Genomic DNA, 21734 nt, shown 5'->3' on the forward strand with positions numbered 1-21734 from the left:
GCGGTGTAAAAAAAAAAAAAAAAAACAAATAAGCAGGGAAAAAAAAAACCAAACAAGCAAACATAAAAATGTATTGAGAAATCCAAAAAAAAAAAAAAAAAAAAAAAAAAAAAAAAAAAAAAAGTAAATGGTCACGTAGCACAGTTCCTGGAACAGAAACCCTACCTCTTCCCAGACACCCGCTTTCCAGTCCAGAGAAAAACACCAGTCGTCAGTTAAGTTTCGTTTGTTTGTTTGTTTGTTTGTTTTTTTGTAGAGACAGAGTGTCACTTTATAACCCTCGGGTCCAGTGCCATTGCATCACACAGCTCACAGCAACCTCCAACTCCTGGGCTTAAGCGATTCTCTTGCCTCAGCCTCCCGAGTAGCTGGGACTACAGACGCCCGCCACAAGGCCCAGCAATTTTTTGGTTGCAGTTCAGCCGGGGCCGGGATTGAATCCGCTACCCTCGTTATATGGGGCAGGCGCCTTACAGACTGAGCCACAGGCGCCGCCCCTCAGTTAAGTTTTCGACCTTTCTTTCTGATCTGTTCCGTTTTACAGGAGAGCTAGGTAGCCAAACACTGAGGCGCTGACCTGACCTGACCCGACAGCCCAGGTTGAATGGAAGAACGCCTAGGATCTGTCCCGGCCCTTCCCCGCACCGCCTCCCCACTGGGCTTTGAGAGAACGGATCTGTCCTTCGCGGAAATGCGGCATACAGGCACAAAGAAGTTACGGGGCCGGGGGCGGTTGATCTCCACTCTAATGCTAGCATTCTGGGAGGGCGAAGCCGGTGGAGACAGGAGACGACCGCCCCCCTCCCCACCATAGTCCCAGCTGTTCGGGAATCTGAAGCAGAAGCATCCCTGGAGCTCAAGAATTCCAGTGTGCTGTGACTTGTGAATAGCGAGAGCCCGCTCTTCCTATGGAAGGTGGACTGAGAGTGTATGGGCAAAAAAAATCTATGAATAAATAATTATATAATCCCACAGACATATATTGTCCTAGCTGGTTGTGTAGACGTGAATGAAGAAGAGTTGTTTTTTTGTTTTTTTGTTTTTTTTTTTGATAGAAATGACGCACCCCCAAGGCTCACACGCTGCCCCGCTCGTTACTCAGCTCTAGTAGTTACACAGGAGGCAAGCAGTGCATAGTGTCAGAAGAACCGTTTCAGGATAAAGGGAGAGAGAGAATGAGGGTAGTAGAGAGAGGGAGCTGGGAGAAAGGGAGGGGGAGAGGGAGAGAGAGAGAGGGAGATAGAGAGAGCAGACGAACACGAAAGCAGGAACACGGGGTTTGGAGGGGCTAGGAGAGGCTCCGAGCCTCAGGGGGACCAGAACTTATACACGGCCGCCACCTGCTGGACTGAGTACGCCAAAGCACGCAGAAGAGACGTCTGGTGGACCGACAGGCGCTAAGGTGACAAGATCCCCGGTCTGAGGTCGGCCACGGACGTCTGGTCATCGGCGGGGCACTGGGGAGACCGAAGTTACCTAACACCCACGTGGAGCACATGTCATGCATGCCTGCCTGCCTGGCAAGAGAACACGGGGTGCTCATTCCTCGCTAGCTCAGGTGTTTCATATGCAGGTGCGGGTGCCTGGGGGGGATGTTACCAGGGAAGGAGAGAAAGAAAGGGGAGAGGGAGGGAAGGAGGGAGGGATGCTTGTCGCAGCATCTCCTTTAGTAGTTCATAAGCGTCATGACGATGTGTTCGAGCACACGTGTGAGATGTGGAAAGAGAGAAAGAGAGAAACAAGGGAAGAAAGAAGAAAAAAGAAACCCCGAAAGTGGTGCCTTTGGCCACGACGTCACAACAAGTCAGCAACCTGCAGAAACGCAGGACCGGCACGCTCCGCTGCCAATTGGAGGCCCACAAGAGGTCAGGGTCTGCGGCCTCAGCGGTGGTGGGTGGGTGGGTGGGGTTGCTCAGTTCAGAAACGCGTGAGCGTGTGAGTGGGCGCCGTCCGTGGCTGAAGGAGCAGGGCGCCGGCCCCATATTATACCGTGGGTGTTGGTTCAAGCCCGGACTCCGCCAGAACTGGAAAACAAAGAAACAAACAAATTTTCGGGAGCTCAACTCCGTGAGCTGAAGCGATCCGCCCACCTAGACCTCCCAAAGTGCTACGATTACGGGCCTGAGCCACCTCACGGTCGCCCAGCCTAATTCGATTTAGTTAAATATCATTCTCCCACACCTGGTTTCACTGTATCTGGAGAGTTGTATGTGTGGCTGGGGGAAGCTTTTGTTAAGAATGGAAGAGAACGGGGGCGGGTCCTGTGGCTCAGTGAGCAGGGCTCCGGCCCCATATACCGAGGGTGGTGGGTTCAAACCCAGCCCCGGACGAACTGCAACAAAAAAATAGCCCGGCATTGTGCAGGTGCCTGTAGTCCGAGCTACTCAGCAGGCTGAGGCTAGAGAATCGCCTAAGTCCAGGAGTTGGAGGTTGCTGTGTGCTGTGTGACGCCGCGGCACTCTACAGAGGGCAATAGAGTGAAACTCTGTCTCTACAGAAAAGAAAAAGAATAGAAGTTGACGGGTGGCGCCTGTGGGTGAAAGGAGTAGTGTGCCGGCCCCATATACAGAGGTGGTGGCTGGCGAGAAAAACTTCCCCCTCCTCAACATCATTTAGTTGAAAGAGTTCGCCTGCGGGCACCCCCGCCCAACACTCCCGCATATGCGGGAGGTGCCGGGGTCAAACCAAGCCCGGGCCAAAAACTGGAAAGGAAATGAACGAGAAAGAAGGATGGAAGGAAGAGAGGGAGAAAGGGAGGGACCAAGGATGGGACGGAAGGTAGGAAGGAAGGAAAACCCAAGAGTAAAAGTTGTTCATTGCCTGTGGCTCAGAGGGGTAGGGCACCGGCCCCATGTACTGGAGGTGGCGGGTTGAAAGCGGGCCCCAGTCAAACACCGCAAAAGAAGGAAAATATTAAAAAAATAAATAGATAAATAAGTAGGCTGGGGTGGGGTGGGGGGGTGGTGCATAGCCCAGTGGTTAAGGCACCAACCACATCCACCCAGGAGGGTTGCGGATTCCAGCCCTGCCTGACAAGCTAAACAACAATGACAACTGCAACAAAGCAAAATACCCCGGCGTTGTGGCTGGCTCATGCAGTCTCAGGTACTTGGGACGCTGAGGCCAGAGAATCCTCAATGCCCAGGAGTTGGCGGTTCTTGTGAGCTGTGACAGCACACCAAAGCAATCTACGGAGGGTGACTCATTGAGAGTCTGCCTCACCAAGAAAAAGAAAAAAAATCAAATGAACGAAAAAGTAAATAAATAAATATTAAAATCCATCAAATAAAAAAGTAAATGGTCACGTAGCACAGTTCCTGGAACAGAAACCCTACCTCTTCCCAGACACCCGCTTTCCAGTCCAGAGAAAAACACCAGTCGTCAGTTAAGTTTCGTTTGTTTGTTTGTTTGTTTGTTTTTTTGTAGAGACAGAGTGTCACTTTATAACCCTCGGGTCCAGTGCCATTGCATCACACAGCTCACAGCAACCTCCAACTCCTGGGCTTAAGCGATTCTCTTGCCTCAGCCTCCCGAGTAGCTGGGACTACAGACGCCCGCCACAAGGCCCAGCAATTTTTTGGTTGCAGTTCAGCCGGGGCCGGGATTGAATCCGCTACCCTCGTTATATGGGGCAGGCGCCTTACAGACTGAGCCACAGGCGCCGCCCCTCAGTTAAGTTTTCGACCTTTCTTTCTGATCTGTTCCGTTTTACAGGAGAGCTAGGTAGCCAAACACTGAGGCGCTGACCTGACCTGACCCGACAGCCCAGGTTGAATGGAAGAACGCCTAGGATCTGTCCCGGCCCTTCCCCGCACCGCCTCCCCATTGGGCTTTGAGAGAACGGATCTGTCCTTCGCGGAAATGCTGCATACAGGCACAAAGAAGTTACGGGGCCGGGGGCGGTTGATCTCCACTCTAATGCTAGCATTCTGGGAGGGCGAAGCCGGTGGAGACAGGAGACGACCGCCCCCCTCCCCACCATAGTCCCAGCTGTTCGGGAATCTGAAGCAGAAGCATCCCTGGAGCTCAAGAATTCCAGGGTGCTGTGACTTGTGAATAGCGAGAGCCCGCTCTTCCTATGGAAGGTGGACTGAGAGTGTATGGGCAAAAAAAATCTATGAATAAATAATTATATAATCCCACAGACATTTATTGTCCTAGCTGGTTGTGTAGACGTGAATGAAGAAGAGTTGTTTTTTTTTTTTTTTTTTTTTTTGATAGAAATGACACACCCCCTAGGCTCACACGCTGCCCCGCTCGCTCCTCAGCTCTAGTAGTTACACAGGAGGCAAGCAGTGCATAGTGTCAGAAGAACCGTTTCAGGATAAAGGGAGAGAGAGAATGAGGGGGGTAGAGAGAGAGAGCTGGGAGAAAGGGAGGGGGAGAGGGAGAGAGAGAGAGGGAGATAGAGAGAGCAGACGAACACGAAAGCAGGAACACGGCGTTTGGAGGGGCTAGGCGAGGCTCCGAGCCTCAGGGGGACCAGAACTTATACACGGCCGCCACCTGCTGGACTGAGTACGACAAAGCACGCAGAAGAGACGTCTGGTGGACCGACAGGCGCTAAGGTGACAAGATCCCCGGTCTGAGGTCGGCCACGGACGTCTGGTCATCGGCGGGGCACTGGGGAGACCGAAGTTACCTAACACCCACGTGGAGCACATGTCATGCATGCCTGCCTGCCTGGCAAGAGAACACGGGGTGCTCATTCATCGCTAGCTCAGGTGTTTCATATGCAGGTGCGGGTGCCTGGGGGGGATGTTACCAGGGAAGGAGAGAAAGAAAGGGGAGAGGGAGGGAAGGAGGGAGGGATGCGTGTCGCAGCATCTCCTTTAGTAGTTCGTAAGCGTCATGACGATGTGTTCGAGCACACGTGTGAGATGTGGAAAGAGAGAAAGAGAGAAACAAGGGAAGAAAGAAGAAAAAAGAAACCCCGAAAGTGGTGCCTTTGGCCACGCAGTCACAACAAGTCAGCAACCTGCAGAAACGCAGGACTGGCACGCTCCGCTGCCAATTGGAGGCCCACAAGAGGTCAGGGTCTGCGGCCTCTGCGGGGGTGGGTGGGTGGGTGGGGTTGCTCCGTTCAGAAACGCGTGTGCGTGTGAGTGGGCGCCGTCCGTGGCTGAAGGAGCAGGGCGCCGGCCCCATATTATACCGTGGGTGTTGGTTCAAGCCCGGACTCCGCCAGAACTGGAAAAGAAAGAAACAAACAAACTTTCGGGAGCTCATCTCAGTGAGCTGAAGCGATCCGCCCACCTAGACCTCCCAAAGTGCTACGATTACGGGCCTGAGACACCTCACGGTCGCCCAGCCTAATTCGATTCAGTTAAATATCATTCTCCCACACCTGGTTTCACTGTATCTGGAGAGTTGTATGTGTGGCGGGGGGAAGCTTTTGTTAAGAATGGAAGAGAACGGGGGCGGGTCCTGTGGCTCAGTGAGCAGGGCGCCGGCCCCATATACCGAGGGTGGTGGGTTCAAACCCAGCCCCGGCCGAACTGCAACAAAAAAATAGCCGGGCATTGTGGCGCGCGCCTGTAGTCCCAGCTCTACTACCTTATGTAGTGATTCTTCTGATGGATCTGGGGAAAGCAAATTGTAAATCTTCTGGAAAGTATTCACTAGTCTAGATGCCATTAAAAACATTGATGATTCTCCTGTAGTCCCAGCTACTCAGGAGGCTGAGGGAAGAGAATCACTTAAGCCCAGGCGTTGGAGGTTGCTGTGAGCTGGGTGAGGCCACGGTACTCTACCGAGGGCTACAGAATGAAACTCTCCCTCTACAAAAAAAAAAAATTATAATAATAAAAAAAAATTGATGATTCATGAGAAGGTATCAAAACAGCAATATTAACAGGAGTTTTGAACAAGTTGATTTCAACCCTGATGGATGACTTGAGAGGTTTAATTTTTAATGTAGTAAGAAACTGGTAATAGCAAGAAAATCAGAATTGGAATTGGAGCCTAACTATATTGCAGCTGAATTGCTGCAATCTCATGATAAAACATGAACAGATGAGTAGGAGGCTTCTTAATAATGAGCAAGGAAAGTGCATCCTTGAGGTAGAACTGCTAGTGAAGGTGCAGTGAACATTGTTAAAAGGATTATGTAAACTTAGTTGATAAAGCAGTGTCCGGATTTGAGAGAATTTTGAAAGAAATTCCACTGTGGGTAAAATACTATCAAACAGATAAATGTTTTGTAAAGGGAAAAGTCAACAGATGCAGCAAAATGTATTGTTGTCTATGAAATTTCCACAGCCACCTCCACCATCAGCAGCTAGCACCCCTGTCAGTCAGTCAGCCATCAACATTGAAGCAGGATCCTCAATCAGCAAAAAGATTATGACCTGCTGAAGGCTCAGATGATTGTTAGCACTTTTTGACAATAAAGGATTTTTAATTAAGGTATGTATGTTGTTTTCTTGAACATAATACTATTGCACACTTAATAGACTACAGTATAATATAAACATAACTTTCATTTGCACTGGGAAACCCACACATTTGTGTGACTTGCTTTCTTGTAATTTGCATTACTGCAATCACCTGAGATCTGAGCTCATAATATGTTTGAGGTATACCTGTATTTTTAACTCATCTCCTAGCAAAACAAATTTCCCAATTTTTCCTGACCATGCATCTTTTGGAAGGATTATCTCCAACCCAACATCAAATCCCAACCCTGGGGGTTTTCTTCTGCTGACTGACTGAATACTGACTACTACCTTATTCTCCCAGTCTTCATTTTTCACTACTCAGGTGATCACAAAAACAAAATCAATTCTTATCCCCCAACCCCTGCTGCGGTCTCCAATACTGGGCTTGGTTTCTGCAGTAAAGAAGATCTTGCTCCAAAAATCAGCCCTGTTACTTCTCGGCTATGAGAGGTTGGATGTGCTATTTGAGAAATTCATAAGTGCCCATTTCTTTGTCTGTAAAATGGGGATAACTGATACCTGAGAGTGGTTGTGAAGGTGAAATACCTAAAAGAATGCCAAGTCTCTGAAACGTAAGTGTGTCCTCCCTACTGAATCAGTTCTTTCTCCTTTGTTTCAGAAGGCCGCTCCCATCCTCCTCTTGAATAAGGCAGCCCAAATCTACCTTGTCACGTTGAAAAAACAGAAGTGCCCCAAAGCTCTGTACTGTTGTGGCTTACAGAAACTTCTCTGGGAGGTTTCCAAAGCATGCTCTGCAGAATAGTTGCTCTACAAGTCACTGTAGAAAAAAAGTCTCAGAAGAAATAAATGTGAGAATACTGTGCATTGGAGCTTTAACTTGGAGAGTCATGGCACATATTTCTTGCTAAAGTTTCTGGAAAAAAAGTCCTGCATTAAAGAAATACATTTAATCAAGTATTTTACACACTTATTTGATGGTGAGTCCCTTACTTATGTAAGACATTTATTATCTTAAAGGACATGTTGTGGTCTGTTCACTTGGTCCCAGTCATCTCAGCTCCCTCCCTTTTAGCAATAATTCATGATTCAGAAGTTTGAACTGGAGGAAGTATACTTTAGATTAATAGAGAACAACCTGCTCCTACTTATTATAAGCTATGCATGAAATAACACAGACTTCGGACCTATTAACAGGTTGTCAAAATAAGACATGGTAAATGCAGAAGGCACTAAAGCAGTGATTTTTCAACTGCAAAAATATTTGAAGATCATTACATTATTTTCCAAAGAAGTTCAAAACACAGTCCTTTTTGATCGACATAATTTAAGTGTGCCATGAGATTAAAAAGTTTGAAAAACATTGCTTTAGAGACGCATAGATTTTCTCATTCTATAGAGCTTAGCCTCCTCTAAACCTCTGAGAGAGGCTGTGCAAATGGCACAGGTCAGTCAGAAAGGGCGATACTGTGGGAACCCCCACTTGTGTAGAAGCCAGTCTCATTCCCAACACCAGGCTGCCTCCAAAGGTGTCAGGTGAGGCTGCAGGTTCCCAGGGGTCGGCAGAGCTCAGGTGCTCCGCATCAGTTCTGAAGTCCTGCCTGATTACCCAATCAAGGATGAGACACCGGGGGCTGGGAATTCTGTCCTCCAGTGCCCTCGTATTATCCTCAAGCAGCGTGGATTCTCAGTTCTGAACCCTAAGTGAAACAAGGAACTGGGGCTAGCAGCTTCTTCCATCTAAAGTCCCAGGCCCTGCTACTGCCCCATTCCTCCTAAGGAGCCATCTTTCTCTGCACCCAAGCTTCGCTTTCTAGAAGTGCTGGTATTAACCAGGCTGCAGCTGGCATTAGCTAGAATCCACACTGCGGGCTGCTGCTTTGAGGAAAGAGCAGAGCGAAGGACCAGGCCGCCCCCCAGTGGGAAACTGGCAAAGAGCAGCGACGCTTCTAATCAGTGGCCACCTTGCAGGAGGGAGGATTTCAAGGAAGCGAAAAGGCTCCCGCATTTTCTGCTCTGAGGACCCTCTTGAGAACATCTGGGGAGGAAATTGGGGGTGCGGATTCTTTACCAATGCGGGGCGTGGTGGGAGGCGCGTGGACAAAAAATGGGCGAACCCATTGTCAATCTCCCGACCCTATAAATATCCCCGGGTTAAATTCAGATTCCAGGTCCTCTCCTGGGAGATTTTCTTTAGCAAAATTTTAGTGGTTTCTAACCAGCGTGATTCTGATCATCCAGCAAAATCTGAACATTCTGGGGTGGGATGCGACTTTCTGTTTGCAGTTCCCAGACCCTGGCAGGGGCGGAGAACTTGCGGATCCCTGGCACTGGACAGTCGCTCTCCCGGCCCGCGTTTGCTCAGCCCGCAGCCGCGTCTCTGGCGCCTCCTGGCGGGTCCGACCCTAGCCATCCACAGCCCGGCAATTTCCATGGCGACCCGGCTGCGAGGTGTTAGCATCCCACCTGCTTGTGAAGAGCCACCTATCTGCCCAGGCACTCATGGCGCCACCTGCAAAGGGGCAGTCTCCTCCAGAACGTCAGGCTAAGAAGTAACTCTCATTATTCTTATTGTTAACATTGCTTATTAGTTTAAGTACGTCTTGTGTTCATCATTAAAACTAAGTTTTAAGAAGTGTTTTATGTTTGGAAGGGGAGAGGAATTTATGTGACATGTCTTTTCAGTACTTTTCCTTAATATTTTACTTTCAGATTCAAATGCTCAGGACAGACTGCCTGAGCTCCCTGGCTGAAGGAGTCTGGAAAGCCTACCTGAGCAACAATTTGCCTTTGCACATTCCTCCTACGGGGTAGAGGGACACCAGGTATGTGGCTGATATAAGGTTTCCAGACCATGGACATTTTGGTCCTTTCTTTACTGCGCTGATCTGTCTCCTGTCAAAAGCCTGCTGCCTCAGCTGAACCACATGTAGGAGGTAGGTTTCCAGGTGGCCCATTGAGAAAGCAAAGGCTGTGTTCTCTAAAGCTCTGGGGGTGAGCTGCTGCTCAGAAGCCTAGTAACTATTCTAAACGACTTCCCCCGTGAGAGATACACGGACTGGAGGTGCTGGTTTTCTGCTTATCAATGTGGCCTGTGCATCACTTACAAGGTGTTTTAGGTAGTTTGGTCAGCATGTTTCAGCTAGTCAGGTTTTACCCTACAGGTCTTTATTTCTGGAATGGCCTGAAGGACTTTCAGAACCCTGGATGACCTCCAATTCAGGATGAGTTCTAGAGGCTAAATGGAAATCTAGACATCTCAGAAAGCCTGTGCTGGGGGAGGGGAGGTTCAAACAGAGGAGATGAGGGGGAATGCCAGGGAAGGATATTGCTCTACATGTCACAGTAACCCAAAAAAAAACTATGTCATATCCATGTCATAGACCAGAAAAGGGAGACACAGAGAATTACAAAAACTTGCCCCTTGTGGATACCAGAGTCAAGCTCACCCACCTGATATGGCTTCTAAGGTCACACTTAGTGCTTTGAATTTAACTTGACTTTCTTTTGCCCTAACAGAGCTCTTAATTCATCCTCCACCCACTCCCTGTCCCATGAATTTAACCAAATTTATGTATTCATTCATTGATGAGCTATTTCATTTCTGCCCTCTTTCCTTTGACTCTGGTTCCACAGGAACAGAGACAATCACATTTGATTTATGAAGTTCTGTTTCTGGCACATGGTAGAAGTTTGATGAATGAATAAAAAATTAAGAGAGTGAGTGCTTCTGAGTTTTTGCATTTTTGTATAAATTATAAGGAGAAGGAAAGGTAAGTGACATTTACAATTACCTTTTCTGGGTCAGGTGGCTGAGTATATTTTATCCCCATTTATTCTGTACTAGGAGATAGGAAAGTAATTTAAGTCTCATTCCCCCCATTTTTTTTAATGAATGAAGAAACAGAGGTTGAGTTAGCTGCCTAAAGACACACTGATAGTAGACCTGGGATTTAAATCCAGGATTGTTTGCCTGACTGCAGAATCCATATATTTTCTATCTATCTATCTATCTGTTGTAGATCTTGCTGGGTTGCACATGCTGATCTCAAACTCCTGCACTTGAGTGATCCTCCTGCATCAGCCTCCAAAATGCAGGGACTACTGCCATATGCCACAAGGCTCAGCAGAATCCATATCCTTGTTATATGCTAGGCCATCTGCTGAGTTGAAGTTCAACAGAATGTTGAAGTAGTGGCCAAGGGGAAGGTAGAATCTTTTTTTCCTAAGTGAAAAGTTTACAGTGAAAATTTGATAGTAGTTGAGTTACTCTGCAGCCCACCAACAAGACTGTTCAGGTGGATGAGATTAGACAGGAAGCACATGTATAATAATGAAGTACTGAGGCTGGAGAGAGTTCTTCCTTCTTTCTTTGGGGTCTTCCCTTAGGACGCTTTGAAGCTCTGGCCTTAAAGTAGGGACTGGGAACATGAGGAGAGTTTTAGCCACCAGCTACTTCCATTATAGGCTTGCTTGAGATGGAATTGCAGATTGTTTTGTTCTGCTATTTTAGATGCAAAAGGCATATTATACAAGCACCAGAAACAAAACAGTGGTGTCTGTTGGATTTGCGCAGGGAGAGTCTTGGTGCGGAACGTGTAGTGTTTTGTTAGAATCCGTGGTTTGTTTCCCAGTTTATCTTTGTAGAAGAATCTCTGCTGTGTTCTAATTGTTTACCAGTGCGCATATGGTTTGGCTTTCATAAAAAAACAACCTCTGTGTCCAGTTTGCAAGTGACACACTCTTCTGGTTCCCAGCCCTTCACTTAATGTGGTTGTGCTTCCATTTTTTTCCCTCAGTTCAGTCACCGCAGTAGTCCCCAGCTCTCTCTCAGTGTTGCCGGGTTTTATACTAATCACCTCCCTTGCCTCTGCCATGATTTCTGCTCTGCCTGGGATGACAGATAGTTAAGCAATCCCGCAGGCTGCTCTGGAGAAAGCTCGTGTCTTTTATGCATGCCTGTAGGTGGCATGTACAGACTGCAGTCTGAAAAGGGGCTGGACAGTAAAGCTTAATTCTTAGAAGTTATCAGTTAATTGCAAGGAACAGCTATTGATGCAACAAAGTGCCTCAATGTGAGGTCCAAAACCAAATCTTGTCATTCAAGAAAGAAAGACTTATTAAGCAAATATCTGTTTGTCTGCATACAGACACTGCCAGTTCTGCATCATGCTCTAAAGTATTGCAAACTGTAATTTTCACAACATTTTTTTTTTTTTGTATTTAGCTTCAGATATTTTCTTTTTCATGGGAAAACTAGTTTATTTGTGTATAAATTAATGGCTTGCCAGTTTTGGATATAGAAACACAACTCAAATGTGTATTGGTTATGACAAGGCAGAAGTAACAAAATAATGAAAATCAAGAGGCTGCATATCCAAGAGGTAAGAGAAGGACTTCTAGAACCAGTAGACTTAGGCTGAGATTCTGGCTTTCCCACCTATACGATGTATGACCTTGAGCAAGTTACTTGACCTATTTGTACTTCTTTTTCAAAGTGTTAAGTGCTATGTGCTATCAGTGATTGTATACTAGTACAATTATCTGACAATGGGCTTTCGTACTTTTATTGTTTATAGACAGGAAGCTGTGGAAAGAACACTGGGCTTTCAAAAGCCACAGGTTCCCTCATAACTTGGTGGCCCTGTACTGCCTGTGATCCTACTATCTCTGGACCTGCATGTCTGTCTCTAATGAGTGACAGGTACAGTTGGCCTAGACAAAAGCCAAGTCATCTTTATCCCACTGGAGCACTAACAACACCCTTATCTGCATGATGGTGAAAAATTAGGCCAGTTTAAGGCAATGTGCAGTGTAATGAAAAGTGGGTAGAAAGACCATAAGTGCCCTTCAGACTAATTCCCACAGTTCTTATTTCTCACTTCTTGATGAGTGAGTCCAATCTGCTGAGGCTGTTTGGGCCAGCGGAGAATGAAATGTTCTTGGCTTCAAATGGGAAAAGAGAGAAATCAGCTACTTTGAAAAAACATTTTGGCAACTCCTTAAAAAGTGAAACACCAGAGTTACCATATGACCTGGAATTTCACCCCTGGATTTACACACAACAGGGTTTAAAACATATGTCAACAACAACAACAACAAAAAAAAACATGAGCATGAATGTTCATGACAGCCAAAAACTGAACAACTCAAAGGTCCAACAGATGAATAAATAAAAACGTCTACCCATTCAGAGGAACACCATTTGGCTATAAAAAGGAATGGAGTACTGAGAAAGACAGCAACATGGATTAAATTGGAAGACATCGTGCTTAGTGATAGAGCCAGATACAAAAGAATCATATATGATTACATTTAAACTGAAATGTCTAGAAGCAGTCGATAAATACAGACAGAAAGTAGAAGGTGGTTGCCAGGGGAAGGCGTGGGAGTATAGAGGGGCTGTTAATAGGTCTGGGCTTTCCTTCTGGGTGACAAAGACATGCTGGAGTTGTGGTGATGATTATACAATGTTGTGAATATACTACAAAAAGCACTGAACACTATGCCTGTCTGCATGATATCTCAATAAACAAAAGAAATCTCTGAAGTGAGAAGACACTCTAGGACAGTGGTATCCAACCTTTTTGGCACCAGTGACCAGTTTTATGAAAGACAGTTTTCCCTCCTGGGCGCAGGGACTCATGCCTGTAATCCTAGCACTCTGGGAGGCTGAGGCCGGTGGACTGCCCTGAGATCACGGGTTCCAGACTAGCCTGAACAAGAACAAGACCCCGTCTCTAAAAATAGTTGGGTGTTGTGGCAGGTGCCTGTAGTTCGAGGCAGGGGCAGGAGGCTGAGGCAGGAGGATTACTTGAGCCCAGGATTCTGAGGTTGCTGTGAGTTATGATGCCATAGCACTTTACAGAGGGCAAGAAAGTGAGATTCTGTCTAAAAAAAACAGTTTGCCCATGGGAAATTCCCAGCAGGAGGGAGGTATCTGACAGGAGGCAGAGCTCAGGCAATGATGAAAGGATAGGGAGTGGCTGTCAATACAGATGAAGCTTTGCTCTTTTGCTCACTGCTTGTCTCCTACCATGTGGCCCAGTTCCTAAGAGGCTAGGGGCCAGTACCAGTTCACAGCCCAGAAGTTGTGTACTGCAGCTCTAGGAATTTATAGCTAAGCAATAGCATTAAGATTTGTGTTTAGAGATTCCCATGTTTACTTTGAACCTTGGGTAGACCTGTTTCATTTTGAGCATGTTATAATATTTATAAATGGGTACTTTTTACAAAATGTAAAATCATGAATCTTATACAAATATAAAATGAACACATATCAAGGGCTTTATTTAATTCACCAATTAACAAAGGAACTAGAAAGATGTTTCAAGTTTAAAGGAGAATTGAAAAAATTAGAACTATATGGGCAATAAGTATTATGAAATGAATTTTCAAATAAATGTAAAAATGGTCTGCCCTCAGGGTAATAGTCAATTACATTTCACAAGACACAATTCCTTTGCATTTCTATGGACAAGCATCATTTACATCGTTATCAGTTTTTTTCCAATTTACAACATTGCAAAGTGGCTCAAAGTCAATAAAAAGCAGAGAAAACCACAGAAAGGTGTGCTAAAGAGGACATTTAGCAACCAAACTATTTGCCCATCTCAAAATTCAAAAATTTTCCTGGCTTATCTGGGACATCGTAAGTACTTTGATGGTTGAATAATAGAAGATGAATGCTATTGTTTTTATCATGATTATCCTGAATATTACTTTGGGAGCTTGACAGAGGCTGCATAGAACATCTCCTTCTGCCACATGTTACATGCCTGAAATAATGAGTCTATTCCATCACTCAGTACTATGGTAGTAAAAATAGCACTAAAGCTGGACCAGGTGAATACGTTTCTTTTTCTCTGTTCAAACTACCTTTTGAAACTTGCAGCCTATAGGTTATTTGAAATGTGATATATTTTGCCATCGAGATCCAAAAAGCACCTCTTTTTTCATAGTGGACAGTGCAAGATTCATCAACTTCTTTCTTACCACAGAAGTAATATTAAAACATAATGCAAAATGCAAGAGACTTGGCAACTTAATTAATGTGTCAAGCTAATGTCTAGATATCTGTTTTAATTTTGTATTACCTTTGACTCCATCAGACATGTACTTTATTATACTCAGGGATTATCTTTGACTATGTCAGATGTGCACTTTAGTGGATCATTTAGAGTGTTTTCTACTTTGTGCTCACTAGGAATTAGCATAATCTCATCAATGAAAGGGACTTTTATACTGCTCCATGGAATATCTGGATAATCACAATACCTTTGGAATATCAGGGAAAATACTTGACATATTCTTAAGGCAAATATAAAAAGAAATGTTGCCATCCTTACTTATAAGTTTTTTGCCAATACAGATAAAAGAAAATAAAACAGGTTGACAACAGCGTACTAGTTTCCAGATTCTGCTTTATTTTCTCTATCACCTGGCTAAAATGCTATCACTAAATGAAGAACTGAAGGAGTCTCAATAAATGTAAAGAATATCTTCACACACCTAATTTTTGCATGACCAAATATTCTAGGTTAAAAAGGTATTGATTCATATTGACCAATTCTGCAATCTTTAAGGATTTCATGATAGTGCTAAACTCTGCAATCCCTTCTATAAACACAGAATTACTTTTAGTATCTCTGTTCAGAGGGGCATTTTTTTGGGCTTTCGTTTCTCTCTCCCTGCCATTTCTGGAGTCTGGGATATGATGCAGGAATTCTGTCAATTATATATATCTATATATATGTGTGTGTGTGTGTGTGTGTGTGTAATCTCAATTATGTACCCTGTGTTTATAAAATAGAACATTAGATAATCACATAGTCCCAGAAATAAAGAAAAAGACATACATCATTTGTGACTCTATTTAAAACCTTATTTTAATAAATTCTTATTTGCGAAACTTGGTAAATGTAGAATGTAAATGTTTTGGCACAGTAACTGAGATAACGCCGGAAAGGCTATGTTAACCACTGTGATAAAAATGTGTCAAATGGTTTATGAAGCGAGTCTATGATGCCCCATGATCATTTCAATGTATACAGTTATGATTTAATAAAAAAAAAATAAAATCTTCTTTATTGGACCACGGTGATTTTTCAGGATATCATGAATTAGCATCAGTATCTCAAAATTCCTAGAACTTTCAGTTTTCTCCTATCTCAGTGGAAAACCACTTTGATCACTTCTTTCATCTTCTAGAAAAATCCTGAGATATTCATGGTATATCACTTGGGCTGTGATGTAGAGTCTTTCCTCAAAAGAACCATAAACAGTCTGTGCACTGTGGGGTCTGAAACTGAGAATAGATTGCACACAGTATTCTGCCCATAAAAGCTAAAAGTCATCTTGCCTAAATGTGACAAGTTATATCTTAGGTTGCAGTCAGTTTATTTCATTTCCATGATCAATCTTTCATTACTTATGCACATCTTGATTAATAAAACAGCAACAAATGTTTTATTTAAAATTAAACATTTTATTTTAAGACAATTATAGATTCATTTATTAGTCAGGGTTCTACAGATATGGAGAATAAGGAGACATACACACATGCAGGAGAAGAGTCCAAGAACCAAGAATGCCAGTGTCGAAGGGGAGGAGAAGATGGATATCCCAGTTCAAGAAAGGAGCAAGTTTTCCCTTCTTCTGGCTTTTTGTTCTATTCAAGCCTTCAATAGATCGGATGGGGCCATAAGGTAAGGACCACTTTTAATCAGTTAACTGATTACTCATTTATTACAGAAAAACCCTCACAGATACACAAAGAATATGTTTTACCTGCTACGTGAGGATCATATAACCTACAAAAATTGAAAAATAAAATTAACTATAACAATTCACATGTATGTGTGGGAAACAATGCAGAGATTCCATTTACTCATATTCACTCAACCTTGACATCTGGCAAAATCCTAGTGAAATATCAGAATTAGGGCATCAGCACTGATACAGTAAATCACTAAGGATATGGACATGGTAAGAAAATACATAGCAGAGCTGAAGGAGTTGATAAAGGCATACAAGAAGCTTTGAAACACAATGGAGACTCTCTTAGACTGAATATGGAGAAGAAAGAATTTCAGAAATTGAAGACAAGAATTTTGAACTCTCATAAGCAGTCAAAGTGATACAAACAAACAGAACAAAAAACAAAATATTCCTTTAGTTATGGTATGATTCCAAAAAATGAAATATCTAATTTATAGGGATTTCTGAAGGAGAAGAGGATGATCCTAAAGGCACTGATGCTCTATGTCATGATACTATGGTGGAGATTTTCCAAAACATTTTTAGAGACACAGAAATTCAGATACTAGATAGTTTCAGAACCCCAGTATTACTCAGTCCTAACAAAGCAACTCCTAGAAACATTGTAATTAACATTTCTGAGATTAATATGAAACAGAAAATCCTGCAAGCAGCCAAGTGTAAGAAAAATCTTACCTAAAAAGGGAAAAAATCAGTATGACTGCAGACTCTTTAGCTAAAACTTTTCAAACCAGAAGAGGATGGCCATTGAACTTCAACTTTCTTTTTTTTTTTTTTTTTTTTTTTTTATTGTTGGGGATTCATTGAGGGTACAATAAGCCAGTTACACTGATTGCAATTGTTAGGTAAAGTCCCTCTTGCAATCATGTCTTGCCCCCATAAAGTGTGACACACACTAAGGCCCCACGCCCCTCCCTCCATCCCTCTTTCTGCTTCCCCCCCCATAAACTTAATTGTCATTAATTGTCCTCATATCAAGATTGAGTACATAGGATTCATGCTTCTCTATTTTTGTGATGCTTTACTAAGAATAATGTCCTCCACTTCCATCCAGGTTAATACGAAGGATGTAAAGTCTCCATTTTTTTTAATAGCTGAATAGTATTCCATGGTATATATATACCACAGCTTGTTAATCCATTCCTGGGTTGGTGGGCATTTAGGCTGTTTCCACATTTTGGCAATGGTAAATTGAGCTGCAATAAACAGTCTAGTACAAGTGTCCTTATGATAAAAGGATTTTTTTCCTTCTGGGTAGATGCCCAGTAATGGGATTGCAGGATTGAATGGGAGGTCTAGGTTGAGTGCTTTGAGGTTTCTCCACACTTCCTTCCAGAAAGGTTGTACTAGTTTGCAGTCCCACCAGCAGTGTAAAAGTGTTCCCTTCTCTCCACATCCACGCCAGCATCTGCAGTTTTGAGATTTTGTGATGTGGGCCATTCTCACTGGGGTTAGATGATATCTCATGGTTGTTTTGATTTGCATTTCTCTAATATATAGAGATGATGAACATTTTTTCATGTGTTTGTTAGCCATTCGTCTGTCATCTTTAGAGAAAGTTCTATTCATGTCTCTTGCCCATTGATATAAGGGATTGTTGGCTTTTTTCATGTGGATTAATTTGAGTTCTCTATAGATCCTGGTTATCAAGCTTTTGTCTGATTGAAAATATGCAAATATCCTTTCCCATTGTGTAGGTTGTCTCTTTGCTTTGGTTATTGTGTCCTTAGCTGTACAGAAGCTTTTCAGTTTAATGAAGTCCCATTTGTTTATTTTTGTTGTTGTTGCAATTGAACTTCAACTTTCTTAAAAATTTTTTTTTTCAGCCCAGAATCCAATATCCTACTAAACCAAGCTTAATTTGTGATGGAGAAATCAAATATTTTACTTACATACAAATATTGAGGAAATTTGCCATAACTGGACCAGCTCTACAAAAAGTACTCAAACCCATTCTTCATAATGACCAACAGGACAGTCCATCACCCAAGTGAGAACACACAGAAATTAATGTAAAAAGCTCAGTGTCCACAATGATGAAAGAGATAAAAATAAGCTCTGGACCTCTTAAAAATGAGATGACCAAAATCCCCCCATATCTATCAATTCTTTCAATAAATGTGAATGGGTTGATTTTTTCTCTAAAGAGGCAAAGCCTGGCTGACTAGATAAAAAAGCTCTGACCCTATATCTATTGTATCCAAAAAACACACCTACCCTCAAAGGATAAAACAAGACTTAGGGTTAAAGGGTGGAAAACAATAATCCAGGAAAATAGAAATCAAAAAACTGGGGTTGTAATCTTATTTTCAGATGCAACTGGATTCAAATCAACAAAAATAAGGAAAGACAAGAGTGGACACTACATACTTATCAAGGGAAGCATACAACATAAAGAGATTTTAGTAATTAATGTTTATGCACTATACCTGAACACTCCTTAGTTTATAAAGAAAATCCTAAATGATCTGAACAATATGATATCTTCCTTCACTATAATAGTTGGAGATTTTAATACTCTTTTGACAGTACTGGACAGAGCCTCTTAGCAAAAACTGAACAAAGAAATAATGGACTTAAACATGACTATAGAACAAATTAGCTTAACAGACATAACATTTCGTCATTTCATGAATTCATACCCAGCCCATGGATCATCCTCCAAAATTGATAATATCTTATGACACAAGTCTACTGTCAACGAATTTTAAGAAATTATTCCTTGTATCTTCTCATAACATCAATGGAAGTTGAAGTCAACAGCAACAGAAATCTCATACTCAAATAAAGTCATGGAAACTAAAAAAACATGCTGAATGACTGCCGGGTCCAGGATGAGATTAAGAAGAAAATTATTTGATTTATTGAAAACAATGATAATGAAGCCCCAAAATATCAAAACCTCTGTGTAACTTCAGAGGTAATCCAAAGAGGCAGATTATAGCATTAGATGCCTTCATCAATAAAACAGAGTGCGAGCAATTTGACAGGTTAATGGACTACTTCAAGCAAATGGTTAGGAAGAAAAATCCAACCCCCAACACAAACCCAGCAAAAGAAAAGAAATAACCAAAATTCTAGCAGAAGTAAATGAAATTGAAAACAAAAGAATCATTCGGAAGATCAGGGAAACAACAAGTTGATTCTCTAAAATGATTAGTGAAATTGATAAACCCTTGGCCAAACTAACCAGAAACAAAAAAGTAAGATCTCAAATAACTTCCATCAGAAATGAAAAAGGGTAAAAACAGCAGATACTACAAAAATACAAAGGTCCTCAATGGATACTATAAAAAATTCTACATGCAGAAGTATGAAAGTGTAGAGAAAATGAAACTCTACCTGGAATCATACCACCTTTCTAAACTCAACCAGAAAGAATTAGAAATTTTCAATAGACCTATGTCAAGCACCAAAATAGCATTAACTATACAAAATCTTCCAAAAAATAAAAGCCCTGGACCAGATGGTTTCACACCAGAATTCAACCAAACCTCTATAGAGGAAATTTGTATAATCTATTCCAAAGCAAGAAGGAAGAAATCCTTACCAGCACATTCTATGAAGCAAATATCACACTAATACTAAAACCAAGAAGAATCCAACAAAAAAAGATAACTATAGCACAATATTATTCATGCAAAAATATTCTATAGGATCTTGCCAAGCAGAACAAGAATATATTTAAAAAGTTATACATTACAATCAAGTAGGTTTTATCCCAGAAATATAAGGTTGTTTCAACATATTTAAACCATAAATGTAACTCACCATATAAATAAAATCAAAAGCAAAGACTATATGATTCTCTCAATTCATGCAAAAAGGCTTTTGGCAATATTCACCATCCTTTCTTGAGAAGAACACTTAAGAAAAAGGCATAGATGGGACAATTCTTAAACTGATGGAAGCCATCTACAACAACCTCATAGCCAATATCACATAGGATGGAGTAAAAGTGAAAGCATTTCCACTCAGATGTGGAACTAGACAAGGATGTTCACTGTCACCAATGCGATTCAACATAGTGCTGGAAGTCCTAGCCAGGGTAATCAGGAAAGAGAAGGAGATCAAGGGTATTCAAGAGAACATGTCTTCACTATTATGGAATTGAAAATTAAAACAATCTCTATGGAAAGAAGAATGGAGAATTCTCAAAAAACTAACAGTTGACCTTCCATGTGATCTTACAAATCCATTACTAGATATCTATCCAGAAGAACAAAAATCATCTTACCACAACAACATTTGAATGGATATGTTTATTCCAGCTCAATTCATAATTGCCAAGTCATGGAAGTAAACAAGATGTCCATCAACCTGTAACTGGATTAACAAACTCTGACATAAGTATAACATGAAGTATTATTCAGCCATAAGAAAAAATGGAGATTTCACATCTTTTATTTTTACCTGAATTGAATTGAAACGCATTCTTCTTAGCAAAGTAGCTCAAGGGGGGGGGGGAAGTATCCAATGTACTCAATACTAATATGAAACCAATATATAAACAATTACACTTCCAGACAAATGATAAAACACAAATATAGTCTACTGAGAGGCAGGGGAAAAGAGTGGAGTGAGAGGGTGATTGGTGGAATCTCACCTAATCTGTACAATGTGAGAGTGTTTATTATGGCCCCTGGGTGAAGGGCTCAACTACATCTTGAACTTTACCTTGGAAGTGAAAAAAATTCAACATAAAAAATATGTACCCTTATATTATTTTGAAATTAAAAATTAGAATATTAGGGAAAAAATAACTTCAAGTAAAATGTTGAAAAGCAGCAGCAAAATGGCCATCCTTGCCTGATTAATCTTAATGAGAAGAGTTCAGTCTTTAACCCTAAACTACAATGTTAGCTAGGGGATTTTTTGAATCCTTTTAGCATGTCAAAAAAGTTTTGGGTTTTATTAATCGTAGATTTCTGAGTGTGATTTATGACAAAAAGGTGATACATTTTTTTCAAATACTTTTTTAATGCATTAATTGTAATTAATACTGACTCTCTTATCTATGAATATATTTTATTACATTAATTATGTTTGTACATTGAATGATCTTTGCACTCCCAGAATAAATCTCACTTAACCAAGATGAATGATGTTAATGTGCTGCTGGATTTACTTTGGTAGCATTTTGGTGATGATTTTGAAATCTACATTGCAGTACTGGTGTATAGTTTTCTTTTCTTGGGACATTTTTGTTATTGGGGCAATGCTTGCCTCAGAGACTGTTAGAAAGTGTTTCTTACTCCTCTATATATTTTAGAAGAATTTGAGAAGTTTTGATATAATCCCTTTAAGCGATTGTTAGAATTCAGCTGTGAAGCCATCTGGTTCTGGACTTTTCTTAATTGGGCAGTTTTTAATTACTGGTTCAATTTACTTATATGTCTGCTCAAATTTTCTATTTCTTCTTAATTTAGTTTTAGATAATGTTTCCATAAATTTTCAACTTCATATGACTTAGTTAAATTTGTTGGCATCCAACTTTTCATAATATTCTCAGCTTTGTAATAATGGCTTTAATTTAACTTCTGGTGTTAGTAATTT

This window comes from Nycticebus coucang, unplaced genomic scaffold (assembly GCF_027406575.1).
Source record: "Nycticebus coucang isolate mNycCou1 unplaced genomic scaffold, mNycCou1.pri scaffold_79, whole genome shotgun sequence".
In the NCBI taxonomy this organism is placed as follows: domain Eukaryota; kingdom Metazoa; phylum Chordata; class Mammalia; order Primates; family Lorisidae; genus Nycticebus; species Nycticebus coucang.